This window comes from Gorilla gorilla, chromosome 17 (assembly GCF_029281585.2).
Source record: "Gorilla gorilla gorilla isolate KB3781 chromosome 17, NHGRI_mGorGor1-v2.1_pri, whole genome shotgun sequence".
Taxonomy (NCBI): Eukaryota; Metazoa; Chordata; class Mammalia; order Primates; family Hominidae; genus Gorilla; species Gorilla gorilla.
The window spans coordinates 104815868-104832686 of NC_073241.2; the positions used below are offsets into that span (position 1 = coordinate 104815868).

At 44.9% G+C, this 16819-nt stretch overlaps 1 protein-coding gene and 1 long non-coding RNA gene across 2 annotated transcripts in view; one reads left to right on the plus strand and one right to left on the minus strand.

The window, feature by feature from the left end:
• SMIM21 (small integral membrane protein 21) overlaps window positions 1–1436 on the minus strand; it is a 37437-nt gene extending 36001 nt beyond the window's left edge. The window contains exon 1 of the mRNA XM_004059560.3: window positions 928–1436. The gene's annotated coding sequence lies outside the window, so the exon portion shown is untranslated. The remainder of the gene's footprint in view (window positions 1–927) is intronic.
• LOC134757383 (uncharacterized) lies at window positions 1357–14317 on the plus strand. Its single transcript, XR_010131258.1, has 3 exons — window positions 1357–2610; window positions 4052–4171; window positions 10365–14317. It is a non-coding gene; the product is annotated as an uncharacterized lncRNA (long non-coding RNA).
• The last annotated feature ends 2502 nt before the right edge of the window (window positions 14318–16819 follow it).

Sequence of the window (16819 nt, forward strand, 5' to 3'; positions counted from 1 at the left end):
CTCAAGAAAGCATGTTTTTAAAATGGTAGAAGCAGAGAAGCAGAAAAAGTGATGTGTAAGCAATTCTAAATCTCCAGACATCAACCCCCAACTTATTTTCATATCTAAACTTTTAATAAACATTAAAATCTTTCCTTTTGCAGAGTGGTGCGCATTTTTACCATATAAGAATCAAATGTTGCATCTATTTCGATGTTTACATTGCTCTTGTTTTGAAAAATACCCAATCAAATCATCATTTATAAGTAGAGTTACTTGAAAAGCATTCAAACTTTTGGAGAAACTCCCAAGGACCTTGGAATTTGAAAACACAATAAATATTCTGCCGCGGGTAAGGCACATTTGAAATGGAATCAAGCATGATAGTGCAACGAAGCTGCGAAGGAAGGCCCGTGCTTGTTTCTCTGCCAAGTCAAAACTTCATCGCTCATGATTCAGTGGCCTCACACTTTTCAGCTCCCTTTCAGCCTCTGGGAAAATGGCATTTGCAGCTGTCTCCCTGACCTCAGGGCGAGGAGAGGAAGAAGGACCCGGAACCCTCGCCTGCCCAGGAACAGGGGGAGGCTGCCACGTTCTGTGCCCTTATTGCTAACTCCCGGCTGCCCACTATGAACCCTGACAAAGCCTCTGCTGGCTCATGTTTCCCGTTTTTGGAGCTACCAAGAAATCTCCCTTTGCTTTGTCTCCATTTCCAGAGTCCGTCTTCAACTTCCCCGAGACGCTTTCAGGGCCAGGGCAGGGCAGGGGTCAGGAACCAGGCAGCCTCGGTGGGTGCTTCAGCCCTGACCCAGGCCTCAGAGCCGTCAGGGCACCAGCAGCTCCCCTCTGTAAACCTCTCCATGGGGAATTTTAACCTAAAATAATTTTCTCTCTTTCTCTCTTTACAACTGAAGAAAAGTACTTCTTAGAGCGAGCTTAACTACCTACCTTTAATGTTTTACAGTCAGGGAAAGCAGTACAAAGCAACGTGTTTAAGTAGTTCCGTTACTAGCGTTGATAGAATCCTAAAATCTCAAGGGCCTCTGGTGAGGAATGAAATCATATCTCTGCTAAGGCTCGTGTGTTTTACGAGTTGATGGGTCCAGGCAATGCCATGGTCAGCACCACGGGGCTCCCTGCAGGGCCGGGGGAGTGGGGATGAGGGGCGCAGTGAGGAACGAATGGAGAGTCGCCCAGGCCGAGGCCAGGTGCCCTTCCGGTCAGTCCTCCAGGAGCTGGTTGACTTCTCAGCATCCTGATTCTTTGGAAAGACAGTTTAAAAAGTTGTTTAGTTTCCTAGGACATTCTCGCTGCGACTGTTGAAAGTCGGACAGCACCCGCCTTGTGCTCACCCCGCCGGGATACACGGGGACAGTTCCTTTCCAAGGAGGCCCGGGGCCGCCTCTGCGCCGGGACAGCCTGTGAAGCCGCGCAGGCCTGGCCGACTTCCCCTTCCCAGCCCCGCTGCGCCCTGCGGGGCCCTGTCCGCGGTGGGGGCTGCGGACCCGGGAGCGCGCGGCCGCGCTGCACGTGCAGGGACCGGTAGGCGCCGGGGTCAGCGCGAGCGTTTGATGTGCGGCGGGGAGCGGGCCGAGCCCCGGGAGGCCGTTTCGCACCTCCCCGTGTGTCCGGGTTGAGCGCGAGGTCAGGAGGGGACGCAGAGTTCACGGCGAAGACGGATCGCGGGGGCTCGTCCCGCCCGGGTTTCGCGCAGCGGTGGCCGCGTGATGGATGGGCCGGGCCGGGCACCCGGGAACCCGCGAGCGCGGGGCTGGGCTCTGGGCTGCGTCCGGGGGCCCCGACTTGGTTATTGATCGGCCCAAGCGCAGGAGAACTGACTCTATAATGCATCGCCTGACCAGGAAAAGTGTTTGCTTTTGTGGGAGCAAAAGACAACTTTCTGCCCCGCCAGAGCGTTGCTAAGTGAGCGGTAATGACCACGCTAGAAGTTTCATAGGGAGAGGCTAATGGCAGGCTGACTCTAAAAGTGCTTTTAAGTGCAACTTCTGTCTAATCCCTCGAGGGGGAAGAAAACATCGGCGACTAAGAAAGTTCAAGTTGTACAGGACCCGGGTTTTTAGAGTCGGGGTCACTTCTGCTCTGCGTGACTTTGAAGAGGAAGACCTGCGGTTTTTTCCAGTGGATTTTTACACGTGTTTTAAAGAGAACTCCCGGCTCCTGAAATGAAAGGCCCGCCTGTAGGGTTTTGCTGCCTCCTCTCTGCCCACGCCCCACCCCCACAGCCTGGATCAAAGCGATCAGACAAATTATTCAGAAGTAACACAGCCCTGAAATGTTCCTAAACGTGACTATTTGAGGCGATGAATCAAGCGTGTTCCCCCCGCCCCCAACCCACCTCCAGACCGAAAATGTGACTCTGGAAACGGACTTGCAGAGCTGGCTTCGGTTTATATGCGGTTCTGACCCCTTTTGACTTCAGGACAAGCCTTCCTGTTTCCAGGACTGCAGCATCGCCAGACAGCCTCGCCATGCAATCGGCTTTCCAGATACGATTTCACTCCTCACCAAAGACACTTCTTTAGGGCGATTTTAGGATTCTATCAACGCTAGTAAAGGAACTACTTAAACACGTTGATTTGTATCGCTTTCCCTGACTATGAAACATTGAAGGTAGGTAGTTAAAGGTTGCTCTAAGGAGTACTTTTCTTCAGTTGTAAAGACAGAAAGAGAGAAAATTATTTTAGGTTAAAAATTTCCACAGAGAGGTTTACAGAGGGGAGCTGCTGGTGCCCTGACGGCTTTGGGGCCTGGGTCAGGGCTGAAGCATTGAAGCTGCCTGGCTCGTGACCCCTTTCCTGCCCCTGAAAGCATCTCCTGGGAAGTTGAAGAGGGACTCTCAGGGCTGCTGTGGTCAGGCCTGAGGCCGCCCTCTGAGTCTACTGGGCAGAAGGGCTTTTTGCCAAGAGCACGTCTAGGCGGGCATGGTGCTAGGCACTGTTGCCAGGGCAGAGCCTGAGGGGCTGCAGAGCCTCAGAAAGCCCACGTACTCCATAGAAGGGCTCTCGTAGGAGAGCTTACAATTTCTAGGAAATGAAATTCCTGCGTAAAAATAAAACCATCACACCAAAGCTTCTAGTGCAGCATGATTGATATATGCATTGGTGTATACTAATCACTGACAGGCTGCCTTAAACCACTGCTAACATGTGGATTCTAGAGTCATTTCATAATTTAGTTTCCATAAATGTGAGCATATTTCAGTCCCCTTAAGGTCTCAAATTATGATAATATTATAAGTTACATTATACTCTATTTGCTCTGTTATAACCATTGTGAATGTAGGTATATTGGGGACATAATTAGTCTTTAGCGCTTTCTAGCTCAGTATTTATAATTAAATAGTTTGACATAGGTATAAAATATAGCTTCATATTTTTCTATCCACGTGTTGCATTCCAGTTCAAATTTACGAAAGAACAAAATATAAACTTCATTAATTTGATTATTGTTGTTTAAAAAATTATTCGTTTTGAGTCATTGGTGGCTAGCAATATAGTATTTTAAATACATAAATATATTTGAATTTCACAATCTTCCTAGAATAGATTGAACCTCACAGTCTTCCTAGATCTAAGTTGAAAAAGGATAGGCTCTTCCTTAAGCTTAAACTATCTGTGCTTTAAAACGAAAACATAAACAAGATCCTGCTTTAGGATTTTACTTGTGGTTCTATCTTAGGCATAGAAGGATTTATTAAAAGGTGAAGAAATCCTCATATAGGCTAAAGTGAAAAAGACCAACAGTGTCAAATGTTGGTGGGAATATGGAGCAACTGGAACTCTCATACCTGACTGGTGGGAGTGTGAAATTGTGCATTCACTTGATGAAACTGCTGCAGTTTCTTAACAAGTTAACCATACTTATGTTTTATACCTTGTGGCCCAGCAATTCCACTTGTAGGTATTTATCCAAGAGTAATAAAAACGTGTGTCCACAAAAGACCTTATATCAAAATGTTCACAGCAGCTTTATGCGTAATAACAAAAAGTGGAATCAAACCAGCTATCTAAAAACAGGAGAAAAGATAATCTAATTTTGTTTATCCATCCAGTGGAATACTACTCATCAATAAAAAAATATAAACTCCTGATACACCTCATGGATGGATGGATAGATGGATGGATGGATCTGAAAAACATCATGCTGAATAAAAGAAGCCAGTCATGAAAGAGTATGTACAATATGATTTCTTTTATCTGAGGTTCTGGAACAGGTAAAATTAATCTATGGTAACTTAAATCAGAACTGGGAGTACTTCTGGTGGGAGGATTTAGTGGGAAGGGGCATAAAAGATCTTCCTGTGTCTTGATAGAAGTGTGGGTTTTACAAGTGTATGCATTTGTAAAACTTATTGAACTGCATGCTTAATATTCGTGCATTTCACTGTATGTAAGCCATTCTTCAGTAAGATATATGAAAAAAGAAAGTCATATAAAAGTCCTAATATAACAGAAGAGGAATTCTGGAGTTCTTGTGGAATATGCTATGTCAGAAAACTGCTAAAGAATAAGTGGAGTGATTTTTTAAAGACAAGGAATCAGATAAATGTAAGAATTTCAAAATCAAAGAATGTGTTGAGTGGTAGAATTGCAATATTAATTATTCCTTAAAGTTACATTCCCCACAATGTGTTGTTTGGCATATTAAAAGGCATTCTATGCAAAATGATTCTACAGTCATAAATTTGGGAAGCTGTAGGTTAAACCAAGTTATACAGGATTTCTTCCCTAGTACTTCTCAGACTCTTTAAAACGCTCATCCTTAGTGTGGGCCTTGTTATGGGTTGAATTCTACCTCCCCAAAAAGGTAGGTTGAAGTCCTCATACCTGTTGATATGATTTTAATTGGATATAAGGGTTTTGCAGATGTAATTAATTAAGGTCATACTGGATTTACGGTGGGCCCTTCATCCTATATGACTGGTGTCCTTGTAAGAGTAAGACAGAGACAGAGAGAGGGGGTGGGGAAGAGAGAGAGAGAGAGACCGGGGAGAGGATGCCCATGTGATGATGGAAGCAGAGATGGGAGTGATGCATCTATAAGCCAAGGAGGGCCAAGAACAGCTGGCAAACACCAGAGGCTGAAAGAGACAAGGAAGGATTCCTCTATAGGTTTCTGTATCAGTTCCTTCTCATGCTACTAATGAAAGACATACCTGAGACTGGGAAATTTATAAGGGAAAGAGGTTTAATTGACTCACAGTTCAGGAAACTTACAATCATGGTGGACGGGGAAGCAAGCATGTCCTTCTTTACATGATGGCATGAAGGAGAAGTGCAGAGAGAAGGGGGGGAAAGCCCCTTATAAAACCATCAGATCTCATGAGAACACACTCACTATCACCAGAAAAGCATGAAGGCAATCACCCCCATGATTCAATTACCTCTCATTGGGTCCTTCCCACCACAGGTAGGAATTATGTGAATTACACTTCAGTATGAGATTTGGGTGGGGACAGCCAAACAAACCATATCAGCTTCAGATGGAGCTGGGCTCTGTTGACATCTTGACCTCTGATCTCAGACTTCTAGCCTGCAGAAATGTGAGAGAATAAATTTCTATTGTTTCAAGCCGCCTGTCTGTGGTACTTTGTTAGAGCAGACACAGGAACCATACAAACCTCTAGGAAAAAGATGTGATGATCTCACGTTTCCCAGATTGGTCTGATCATACAATCTTCTGCACTTTCCATGGCATGTCTGGAGAGTGTTTGGCCAGCCCAGTGTGGTAATCCCTGCCTGTTGGGGCAGCCTTTCCTTCAACTATTCATGTTATTCTTGCTTACCTTAAGAGCAGTGTGGTATGCAGAATGATGGCCCCCAAAGATGTCCACATCCTAGTCCTGGAACGTGGGAATATGTGAGTTACATGGCAAAGAGGAATTAAGGGAGCACATGGAGTTAAGCTTGCTAATCAGTGGACTTTAAAATACGGAGGGTATCCAGTTGGGTCTAGTGTAATCATGAGGGTACTTAAAAGTAGAAGAGGGTAGTTAAAGAGATTGACAGGGTACTTAAATCAGAAGACAGGATTGCAGATGGAGGAAGGGGCTGCCAACCAAAGATGGTGGGTGACCTCTAGAAGCTGGAAAAGGAAGGAATGGATTCTCCTCTCCAGCAAACAAAGAAACACACCCTGCCTACAGCTGGATCTTAGCTCAGGGAGACCTGTGTTTGATTTCTGACCCACGGTACAGCAAGATGATAACTCTCTGCTGTTTCAAGTCTGTAGGTTTGTGGTAATTTGTTATAGTAGTAATAGAAAGCCAACATAAGCACTAAGTGAAATAATTCTTTCTTCATTTTTTAGAACATTTGACTTTTGATGTCAAAAACTAGAATTTTAAATTTTTTAGAATTTTGTTCCAGAATGTTGTCCGTATTGCATAAAGTTGTGTCATTTCCTACTCAAACAAAGACTATCTACATGAATGCTTGCAACATGACAAGAATAATAACAGGTAAAACCATATTTCCCCTGGTGGCTTTTTTTCTTTTCCTGGAAAATATTTCATATATCTGTGGTATGGTTGTAATCTTCCTGTTTTAGATCAACACTTGTGTTCATGCTGCTATTTTCAGAAGCTTGAGATCATCGAAATCATTTACTGTGATTGGAAGTGTAGTGATGTAGACATGCTGTTGGCTCCCTCTAACTCATCCTGGATTTGCAGCATGATTGCGTTAGAGCTCTTGCTCCGGTAGTCTCCCTTTTCCACCCTCCCCTGCCTCTGCTCCAGGTTCCTTATGATTTGAGCTCCTGGGTTTCCTGGTCTATGGAAACTTCAGCATCTCTGTCTACCAGTCGTAGGATATAATGGCCCCTGTCTTAGTCCATTTGGGCTGCTATAACAAAAGGCCATAGGTTGTGTGGCTTATAACCTACAGAAATTTATTTCTCACAATTCTGGAGGCTGGGTACAGTGCCTGGTGAGGCCCTGCTTCCTCACTGTGTCTTCACATGGCAAAAGGGGTGAAGGGGCTCTCTGGTGTCTTTTTATAAGGACAGGAATTCCAATTATGAGGGCTTCACCCTCATGACCTAATCACCTCGCAAAGGTCCCGCCTCCTAATAAGATCACATTAGGGTTAGGATTTCAACATATGAATTTTGGGGGGGACACATTCAGGCCATTATAGGGATTTCATAGTCCCCATGGTTAGTATCTTACCTAATCAATACCCCTAGATGCAAGATACCAAGGCATTTAAGTATGTCTCACAGAATTGGGTTTGACAGTCAAATAAAACCATTAGATTTGTAAGTTAAGTGTTAGAAAATTATAACAACTATTCCCCACCTTCCTTCATGAAGGTAGTGGAAAACAGAAGCAAGTCACCTTGTCCTAAATGCAAATGAATTTCTCAGAAAATTCAAGAGGATGAGAATAATGCTGTGAACTGAGATGCTTCTCAACCTTCCCTCCCTCCCTACCTCCCTCCTTTCTTCCTACCCTCCTCACGGCAAACGAGAGAGTAATTGCCCAGCATATGCAAGCAAAGCCCATGGCAGCCCGGAAAATGAAGATTTTTTTTTTTTGGCACAAAATTCATAGCGATTTGACATCAGGATTCCAGCATGTCTAGCTGTATTTTAACCAAAAAATAAAGATTCAAGTAACTCATTAGCTAACTGGCCTGACCTCCTAGCCCTTCATCATGTTCTCTGTGTGGCTTGGTTTTCCAGCCTGCAGGTGAGGCTCACCACGTGGCAGCTCCTCTCAGATAAACTATCAACCAGGCACCCAATAAGCATGCAATTGAGGTCATTGAGAAAGTAGGGAACATGGACACATGCACACATATGCAACCATCCACACATGCACACATATGCAACAACCTACACGTGTACACGATACACAGGCAATGCATAAGTGGCCTATGCATGCACACATAGATGCCCTTGGCTCCACTGGATGGAGGAGTAGCTACATTGTGAAAGGCAGAAGAAAAACATTTAGTTGCCCTCAGGCAGGGTAGCAGAGTTAACTTGATTGGAGCTCCCCTCTACCTGAGACTCTGGGGAAGGTCAGATACATACACCCATGTTTACTGTGCAGATCCACCGTCACTTTTCCCATTGAGGGTGATGCCAGTGGGCCAGTGTTGTTGTTCTTCATTGTTTTTCCATGCTTCGGTGGTAGATGGGGTGGAGCCACTCCTCTGGGGAAGCCCAGTGTGCTTAGACATGGCGGGAGCGATCTCTTCCTGGGCAAGAGGGCGCTGTGACTATGGGATTAGCCTGTCTATTATTTTTGGGTGTGCACAGGGTGACAAATTAGGAAGGGTGTGCTCAAAGGTTATTCAAATATTTCAAATAAAGCATATTTGAGCATGGAAAGGCCAGGGAACATTAATCAAATGTCAGCGCCAAGACACTTTGTAGGCTATTTCTGGTATGTGTTTGCTGAGCGGCAGTCTGGCTTAGGCTCCGTGGGACATGTGATCACCCCAGTGTGAAGAAACGTGGAGCATTATGCATGGGAGGCCCTGGAAGCACTGGGAATTTGCAGATGGAGTGCAGTGGACAGGATGTGTTCCGAAACAGCCCGGAGTCATTCCTCTGAAGCAGATACAAAGGGATGCAGGATTGTGTTGACTGACAAGGCCAGAGTCTATTTCCATTCCTGCCCCTCTTGGGAAGTTAGATTAAAGGGGGAAATATTTTGCATAAAAGTGATTTTCACAGAGTAATGACTGAAATGATAATATGCCGGCAATGGGCATCCATCACAGTAATGAAATAGCCTCCTACAGGAGTCCTGCAACTGGCCGTTTCCCCCCAGAAGCAGTGTTCCCTCTCCACATCACCCTCTTGGATCCTTTCTGATCTGCCTCACTGAGGCTTCCTTCTTCAGAAAACCAAGCGAGCAAGCAATATTGCCTTTCTCTCCTTCAGCTCCTATCAAAACAGTGCAGCAGCCCCAGTCACAAACTCAAGAGTCTTTTGACAGCAGCAATTAAGCAACTTAATTAATGAGTGAATAAAAACGATAATATTTACTGAATGGGAGCATCCTGTTTTGCATTTTTATTCAAACTCTGCACCTGAAGAACACCACTAAGGAAAGCTCCCCATCCCCCTGTTGTAGAGACAACCCCCTCTCTGTGTTTCTCTCTCTCTCTCTCTTCCCTTGCTCTGTCTCTCTCTCTCTCTTGCTTCCTTTGGTTCTGGCCTCATAAACACCCCAAGGGTAAAACACATACAGTGTAAGATTCACACAAGGCTAATCCCTGTCCTCTTTCCAGGGGGAATGCACTTCTATCTTTGTCATGGTCTTTGTTCACCCCTAAAAATCCTCATTCGTACATGAAGGACAATTTCATGATACTTTTCTGAGCCTGAACTTTACATCAAAGTGGGTGATTAATTACTGATAAGGGTATAATAAAACATTAATGCATTTTGTAATTAACCAGCTTAGGAATGACATCTCCCATCTCCTCGTGAGTGACATGTTCACAAGCACACACATACACACACAGAACTTTTTTAAAAAAATTCTTTATTTGGCTATTAATCTCAGCAGTGCCCTCAATACATTACATTCTTTTTAAAAGCCACATATATTTTCCTCAATGAAATATCTAATCCATCTTGAGTGTAGGGAAAGCCCATACATAATTATTCCATCGTGACAGACAGTGAGCTTTCTCGCTATTATTTTTGACGGTGCTGTCATGGATGCCAAATGTATGTTGTGGTGGGAGCCAGCCAGAGTCGGGAACCCACCTGGAGAGCGGCTCCTTTCTTCTCTCGGGAAAGGTTCCCCACGCCTGACAGCCCCACCATTCTGGTTAAGCTTAATTAGTCAAGAGAGAAAAAGAACTGACTTCAGAGTGTTGTATTACGTTTCGGGCTCCCCCCTTTTTTTCCCCTTTCCACTCAAAATTTGACATTCTTTGGAGAAGATGAAGTTCCAAATGGGATCTGTGTTGGCACTTCCCACCCTCTTGTCATCCTCACGTGGGACCCGCTTCTCAAGGCCCATCTTTTGTCTACCAGGGGCCTCGCAGGACTCTGCACAGCCCGCACAAAGGACGTAGGACTCTGCACTGGCAGAACTGGATGTAATGTTGCCTTGAGAAACATTCATTTGTTTCAGAGTGAAACCCGTTAAAATGGAAGTGTGTAGGATTTGGGTTGGCTGGATGCAAGCTTCCCTCTGCAGCGGGATGAGGTACGCTGGGCCCCCGACATTCACAGCCTCCCACTTTCATGCCCCTTGGCTTCTCAGGCCTGTGCCTTCCCGCATGCACACTGGCCTTGGGCAAGCGACTTGTCCTGGCCAAGGGGATGGGAGTCACATCCATACTTGACGGCTTTAAAAATGTGCTTTTGTGTTTCTGCTTGCTGTCCTGGAGGCTGCCACTACCAGGAGCATGCTGGCCTGCCGGCGGGAGGAACAGATGCCAGAGGAGACCTGACTGTGTCCTCAAGGCCATGCCCCATCAGCCATCCCAGCAGAGCCCACAGCCACCCACAGAGGAATGAGGATCCCCATCCAGGATCACCGGAACTGCACAACTGACTCACAAACGTGTGAGGAGTAATGGGTAACGTGTTGAACTGTGAGCCTTTGAGCCTGGGGAGGTTTGTGATGCAGCAGTAGCTCCCAGACCCTTGAGGCTCTTCGGCACGAAGGTGCTGAGCCGTGCACCTATGCAAAGCCAAACTCTGCACTAGGCCTACTGGGGTGTGCAGAGAGAGAGGGCTGAACAAACCGCGGTTCCACCCAGAAGACCCAGAAGAGCATTTACGGAGCAGTCAGTGCAAGAGGCGAGAGAGCATGCGTGAAGATGCTCGTTCTTGTGGTGTAGAAAAGGAGGCCAGAGTCTCCCAGACCACGATTCTTTTCCTTTAGGTGTTTCTTGGGCATTTTCAATCTTAAATCTCTTCCCATGTTATTGAGATTTCTGATTGAATGTCCCCATTTTCCCTCAGACAGCAGGCCGTGTGTGAGTCACCACCTCCATCTTTCTATGTCCTGGGTGTGGGCCCAGTGAAGGACAGTTATGGAAATTTAGAGAGAAGAGGTCGCAGGTGTGGTGGGGGTGGTGAAGCTTCAGAAGAGAAAAGAAGCATGGTGGAGAGGGTGGACTCTGGAGGCCACTGCAGAGCTCTCCCCCAGGCTATGAGGGGGCATGATGATCCCAATAGCCTGAGTCTGTGTTCATTTCAACTGGCTACCTTGTGACGAGGAAGATGGCCCAGGTTCCCAGTGGGAAATCTATGGTTACCATTAAGAGCGCAGGGCCTGAGATGAAACCTGGCAGGTGAAAGGCACCTGGTTTTATGCAACCTGGTTTTGCAGAAGCCTGTGGGAGGGGGCCCAGGGGGGAAGGGAGCAGAGGGCACTGTTGGCTCTGGTTCCCCCACCAGGCAGGTGGGCTAGCACCCGGGTAAGGGGCTTTGCATCTAGAGCTGGTCATGCCTCAGTCCAGATCCTGCCTTTATCAGTTGATGGGCTGTTACCTGCCAGTGGTTATGGTGAGGACTAAATTACAGAAAGTCATCAAGGATCTTCATTCATTGCCCACCACAGAGCAGGCACTCAATGGAGAACACTCACCACCATCTATGTTGTTAATGTTGCATCTGCAGCCCTTGGTTTCCTGGAAAGACTCTACAGTACAGGGGCAGGTTAGGGGCCACAAACAGGAAACAAGACACATCTGAGAGAATGCATGGGAGCTTATGGAAGGATGTACAAGGCTGGGTGTGGGAATCCCGGCACTTCGGGAGGCTAAGGTGGAAGGATCACTTGCATCCAGGATTCAAGCCTAGCCTGGCCACGTAGTGAGACCCCAGCTCTACGAAAAATCAAAAATCAACTGGGCATGGTGGCATGTGCCTCTAATCCAAGCTACTCAGGAAGCAGAGATGGGAGGATCGCTTGAGCCCAGGAGGTTGAAGCTGCAGTGAGCTGAGATCATACCACTGCACTCATTCTGGGCAACAGAGTGAAACCCTGTCTCAAAAATATAAATAAATAAATAAATAAAGAAAGAAAGAAAGAAAGAAAGAAAGAAAGAAAGAAAGAAAGAAAGAATTTACAAGAGGGGAGTTTTAGTGGTTGAAAAATCATTCACTCATTCCAGGAGCAAGAGCCTTGTGAGTTTTCTTCCTGTTCTTGCCTGGGTTATCTCTACTGAACCAAAGAATCCTTGTTAGGAATGCTCTGGTGGTGTCAATCAATGTGTTTATAAATCATTTGCTTTTACCATGGAAAAAGATATCACAAAACAACACAGCTGTAGTGCAGGTGCAGATGACCATGGAACGGCAGCCTGGCGTTTTCAGTAGAGTACTGGGCAGCAGAGTCCCTGGGCCTCGGAACCCCGGCCCGTTACCACCCAACACCATCCCTGGGCAAAATGCGAAACTCCCATCAGATCCATGAATGGAAAATGGGCGTAATTATAATTGTACCCCACTCTCTACCTCTCAGCTAAGGTGAGAAATGAATATGAGGATGCTCAGTGAAAATGCTTTGAAGTCTGTGAAATGCGAAGCAAATGTGAAGCGCGAGGAATAATAAGGTTCTAAGGACCCACACTTGGGCGTTTGCTCTGAGCTGGCCCCTGTCCTCCACACTGAACCTACAGCCTCTCCTCTCACCTAATCTGCACAAAAATCTTACGAAGCGGACACACTTACCATGCTGGCCTTTCCGTGAAATTTCAGGTCTTAGTGTCGCCCATTACTGGTGGCATTTCATGCCACAAGTTGGGCCATCTGCACCTCCAAGCACAGGGTCACAGAAGACTTTATCCCGTCCCTTGGGTTGACTGAATGGCTGGTTTGTGTCAACCCCTGTTGTCCCTTTGAGCAACTCGGGGGCAATGGTTATGGGTAGGGCTTTAAAAACTGTCTGGCTGCAAACCCAGTGCTGATACAAACAAGGCCTAGTCAGGCACTAAGTGTTTTGTGTTCCCCAAAGAGATCTTAATGAAATCCCAGCATGCCACTCACTCCTACACTTGAAATACCTTTTAAGTGTAGGAAAGAAAGTGCTTTCAACCCCACCCCAGCCATTTGGATTCGGAGACTCCATTGAAGATGCACAGCTTTCCTCCAGCACAGGGGCTGGGTATCCAAACGCAGAGCCTCCCCCAGACTCTCTCTAGGCTTAGCCTGGCTTGGTGGGCTCAGGAGGGATTCAAGATTATTTTATCCTTTATGTCCATTCGATGACAGTTTATCATCATTGCCACCTCATCCTCTATTGTAGCCAAACATCATAACCAGCACCATGTGAACTACGTCACTGACGCCACATTCTTTTTCTCGGCTGTCACTAGGCTCAGGTCAGGATGGCCCTCCCGGCTGACTTCCGCGATACTTTCTGTATCTCCTTTTCAGTCTGCCCTAAAATGACAGCTGGACTTCCGACAGTGGTTTCTTATGTGGGACACATGGCTCTTATACTCTGGGTGGCACGGATTCCTTTATTGCCAGTGGCTTAATTTTCCCAGATCTATTTCCATGCAGACAGTGTGAGGTTGGACTTCATGCCTCACGTTCCTGATTGGGGCTCGGAAGTCTACCCCAGCTTCCTGCAGTGCCGCCCCCAGCTTATTCAATGCCCAGCCTGCAGGTCCTAAGTTGAACCCGCACACTGCACGCTCACCTGGTCTGTGCTTCCAGCTGCACTGGAAATGGAAGCATTAAACACAGTTCTCCACTGTCAGCCACCTGCTAGCTAATGAGTGACATCATTTAACACTGTTTTGAAAAGAGAGATTTAAAGTTGTTTTGAAAACTGAAGGAAAAATACAAATGTTTGAGTGTTAAACGTTTTGCCCAAATACTAAAATGTGAATGTCTTTTTATTGTGACAGTTCACAGGAAAGCAGGCTACAGCATGCCTGTGCTTGTCAATGAAAATCTTAGCACTGAGTTTGGTAAACATTCTGGCAGTCGGGAAGCCACTTAAAAATAAAGTTTAAAGAAAAGAAAGAGAAGTGTTCACTTTCCTTCTAATTTTCCCAGATACGCTCAATATTCTGTTTTATTTTTTAGTATTTTAACTAGAATAAGAAAACTCGGATTCTACCTCTATGTGTCCTATGACTGTTGTTGTTTTCTCTGATTATAAAATACAGGTTTGCAGCAGAAAACTTGGCAAAACAGAGATATGAAGAATAAAATAAAAATCACCTGTAGTTCTAAGTCATGAGAATAATCATATATATATTTCCTAGGTATTCTGAAGCATATGTATTACAGTCCAAATATTTAAAAACAAAATTTGGGTAATACTTTAGATAGAGAGTTGTATTCTGATTCCTTCTATTAATATTATAACTTTCAAATGAGGGACTTACATTGCTTTTATTTTTCTTTGCTATGTAAGTACTTATGTTCTTTATGAGAAAAATAAAAAATATAGAAAAGAAAGATAAGAAAATAAAATCAGTAATAATCCCCTCACTTACAAATGACTGCTGTTAACATTTTAGTTTTTTGGTTTCTATCTATTTATGTGAAATTTGAATGAAAATAGTATAATTTCGCTGTCTCTATATTGCTTGGTAACATAATGATTTAACTGTATAATAAATAGTATATTACATGAATATTTTGAGTAATAGTCTGTGTGATAATTTTTATTCGGTGTATGGTGTTCCACTACATAAATGTATTATAGTTTATTTCACAAATAAACTCTTATCAGAAACTTTTGTTGTCATTAATCTGTGATTTATAATGAAGCTATAAACATAACTTTTAGCTAAATATTTATGGATACCCTTCATTATTTATTTCCTAAATAGTAGAAGTAGAATTTTATGGTCAAAGGATAAAGACATGATTTTCTTACATTCAGGAGATATTCTATTATATGGCTCTACCATAATTTATTTATTTATTTATTTATTTTTAAATTGAGACAGAGTCTTGCTCTGTCACCCAGGCTGGAGTGCAGTGGTGTGATCTCAGCTCACTGCAACCTCCACCCACCAGGTTCAAGCAATTCTCCTGCCTCAGTCTCCCGAGTAGCTGGGACTATAAGCACATGCCACCACACCCAGCTAATTTTTGTATTTTTAGTAGAGATGGGGTTTCTCCATGTTGGCCAGGCTGGTCTGGAACTCCTGACCTCAAGTGATCCACCTGCCTCAGCCTCCCAAAATGCAGGCATGAGCCACCATGCTTGGCCTTACCATAATTTATTTAACCATCTTTTCATCTTCTGACATTTAATATATTGCAATGAACATCCTTGTACCAAATGTTGGTACTGATTATAGATTGTAAGTGTAGTTTTCTTGAAGGGAATTATAGGGCCAAAGAAGAAGAAATGAAAGGTTAAAGTGGAAATTGCCAGGTTGCCTCCCTGTAGAATGGGAGTAATCATAAAACTTATGGTAGCATTGCTGTCCAGACGAGGGCCTGGCACACAGTGTGTTCTTGTAAGTGCTGTACTCAGGTTCTCATCCTCACGGCTGCACCTAGAGCCCTGCTTCATGCAGTGCTGAGTTGCTGTTTTACTGTGACTTTGAAGCGCCAAGAGAATAAATGAAAGAAAATAGCTGGTATCTCAAAACAAAATCAGACTATGCACAGAAGTCGGGCTTGCAATGTGGAGCCATCAGAGTTTTGAATCACAGTCCCGGAGCTGCCACTCCTCAGCTCACTAGCCATTTTTTCCCCTTGTATAAAATAAAGGGCTTGTGCTAAAGAATTTGAGGTGCCCTTTGGCTCAGGAATTCTATCTTCCCATGAGTTGTGAATGCTTTTTAAAGACCTCCTGGGTGTCCAGGCATCTCAGTAAATAGAGTGATCATCTGGGTCTGATGAAATAAAAATAAGTTATTTCAGTATTTTTACCTTTTTTTCTGTTTTAGTGAGAAGTACTAGCTATCAAAGATGCCATCCTACTGATTGTATGAAATAGAATGAATGGCTTGGAGATTGCCTGATTAAACAATAGGTGGGTGGGCTGGTGATGAAGATCAACAGAAGGGAGAAGAGAAATAAAAAAGGGTGTTCCATGGAGAAAGGTGAGGTGATAAAAGAAACTGCTTGACACAAAGAGTCTTCTTTTGTTACCACGGTCATCAGTCTTCATTTGAGCCCCAGTGTTAGTGAGTTGTACTCAACGGCACTTTTAGGTCACATTCTCATCAGAACCACACACAAGTTGACTTGTGGAATTTAAAGTAAACATTTAGGTGCAAAAGAAGCAGAAGCAAAGTGAAAGTTGCTGCACTGACACAGAGCGTCCACATCATCAATGCTGCGGCTCGGGCATCTTATGACCTCCTTCACCCAGGCCATCCAATTCTGTGGCCTGCTGGGACTGGGAAGCTGGGAACTTAACGGAATGCTCTGGGGACTTTGCAGGACAGTGATGCTATCAATGATGAGAGTTTGGCATCTTCACAAAAGAAAAGGTCTCACAAGAAGTCATAAGGTACTGAAAAACCATGCCAATAAACACCAGGGTGTGGCATGTTCTGGCTCTTTGGCATTCCTCTTCCTCAGATGTAGCTTCCTCAGCACAGCTTAACCAAGTGCAAGAACGGGTTGTGTGGCAGGCTGTGCTGTCAGATGCTGGCCAGGTTTTAGACAGAGAGAGAATTGTGACCTCAAGAAGCTCCATGCTTAGTAGGGAGGTAGACACCTCAGCTGATAATTGCATGATCACATTTCATCTAGCGGATGCACATAGATAGGATGATAGCTAATCTTTTGACTTGATCCTCTCATGGTAACTTCGATGCTTGAAAACACGATCTGCAAGGCCGAACAATGACAGCTCTCTGGAGGATCTGGAATTTGCCAAAGTCCCTTCTGTGGGTTTTCTCTG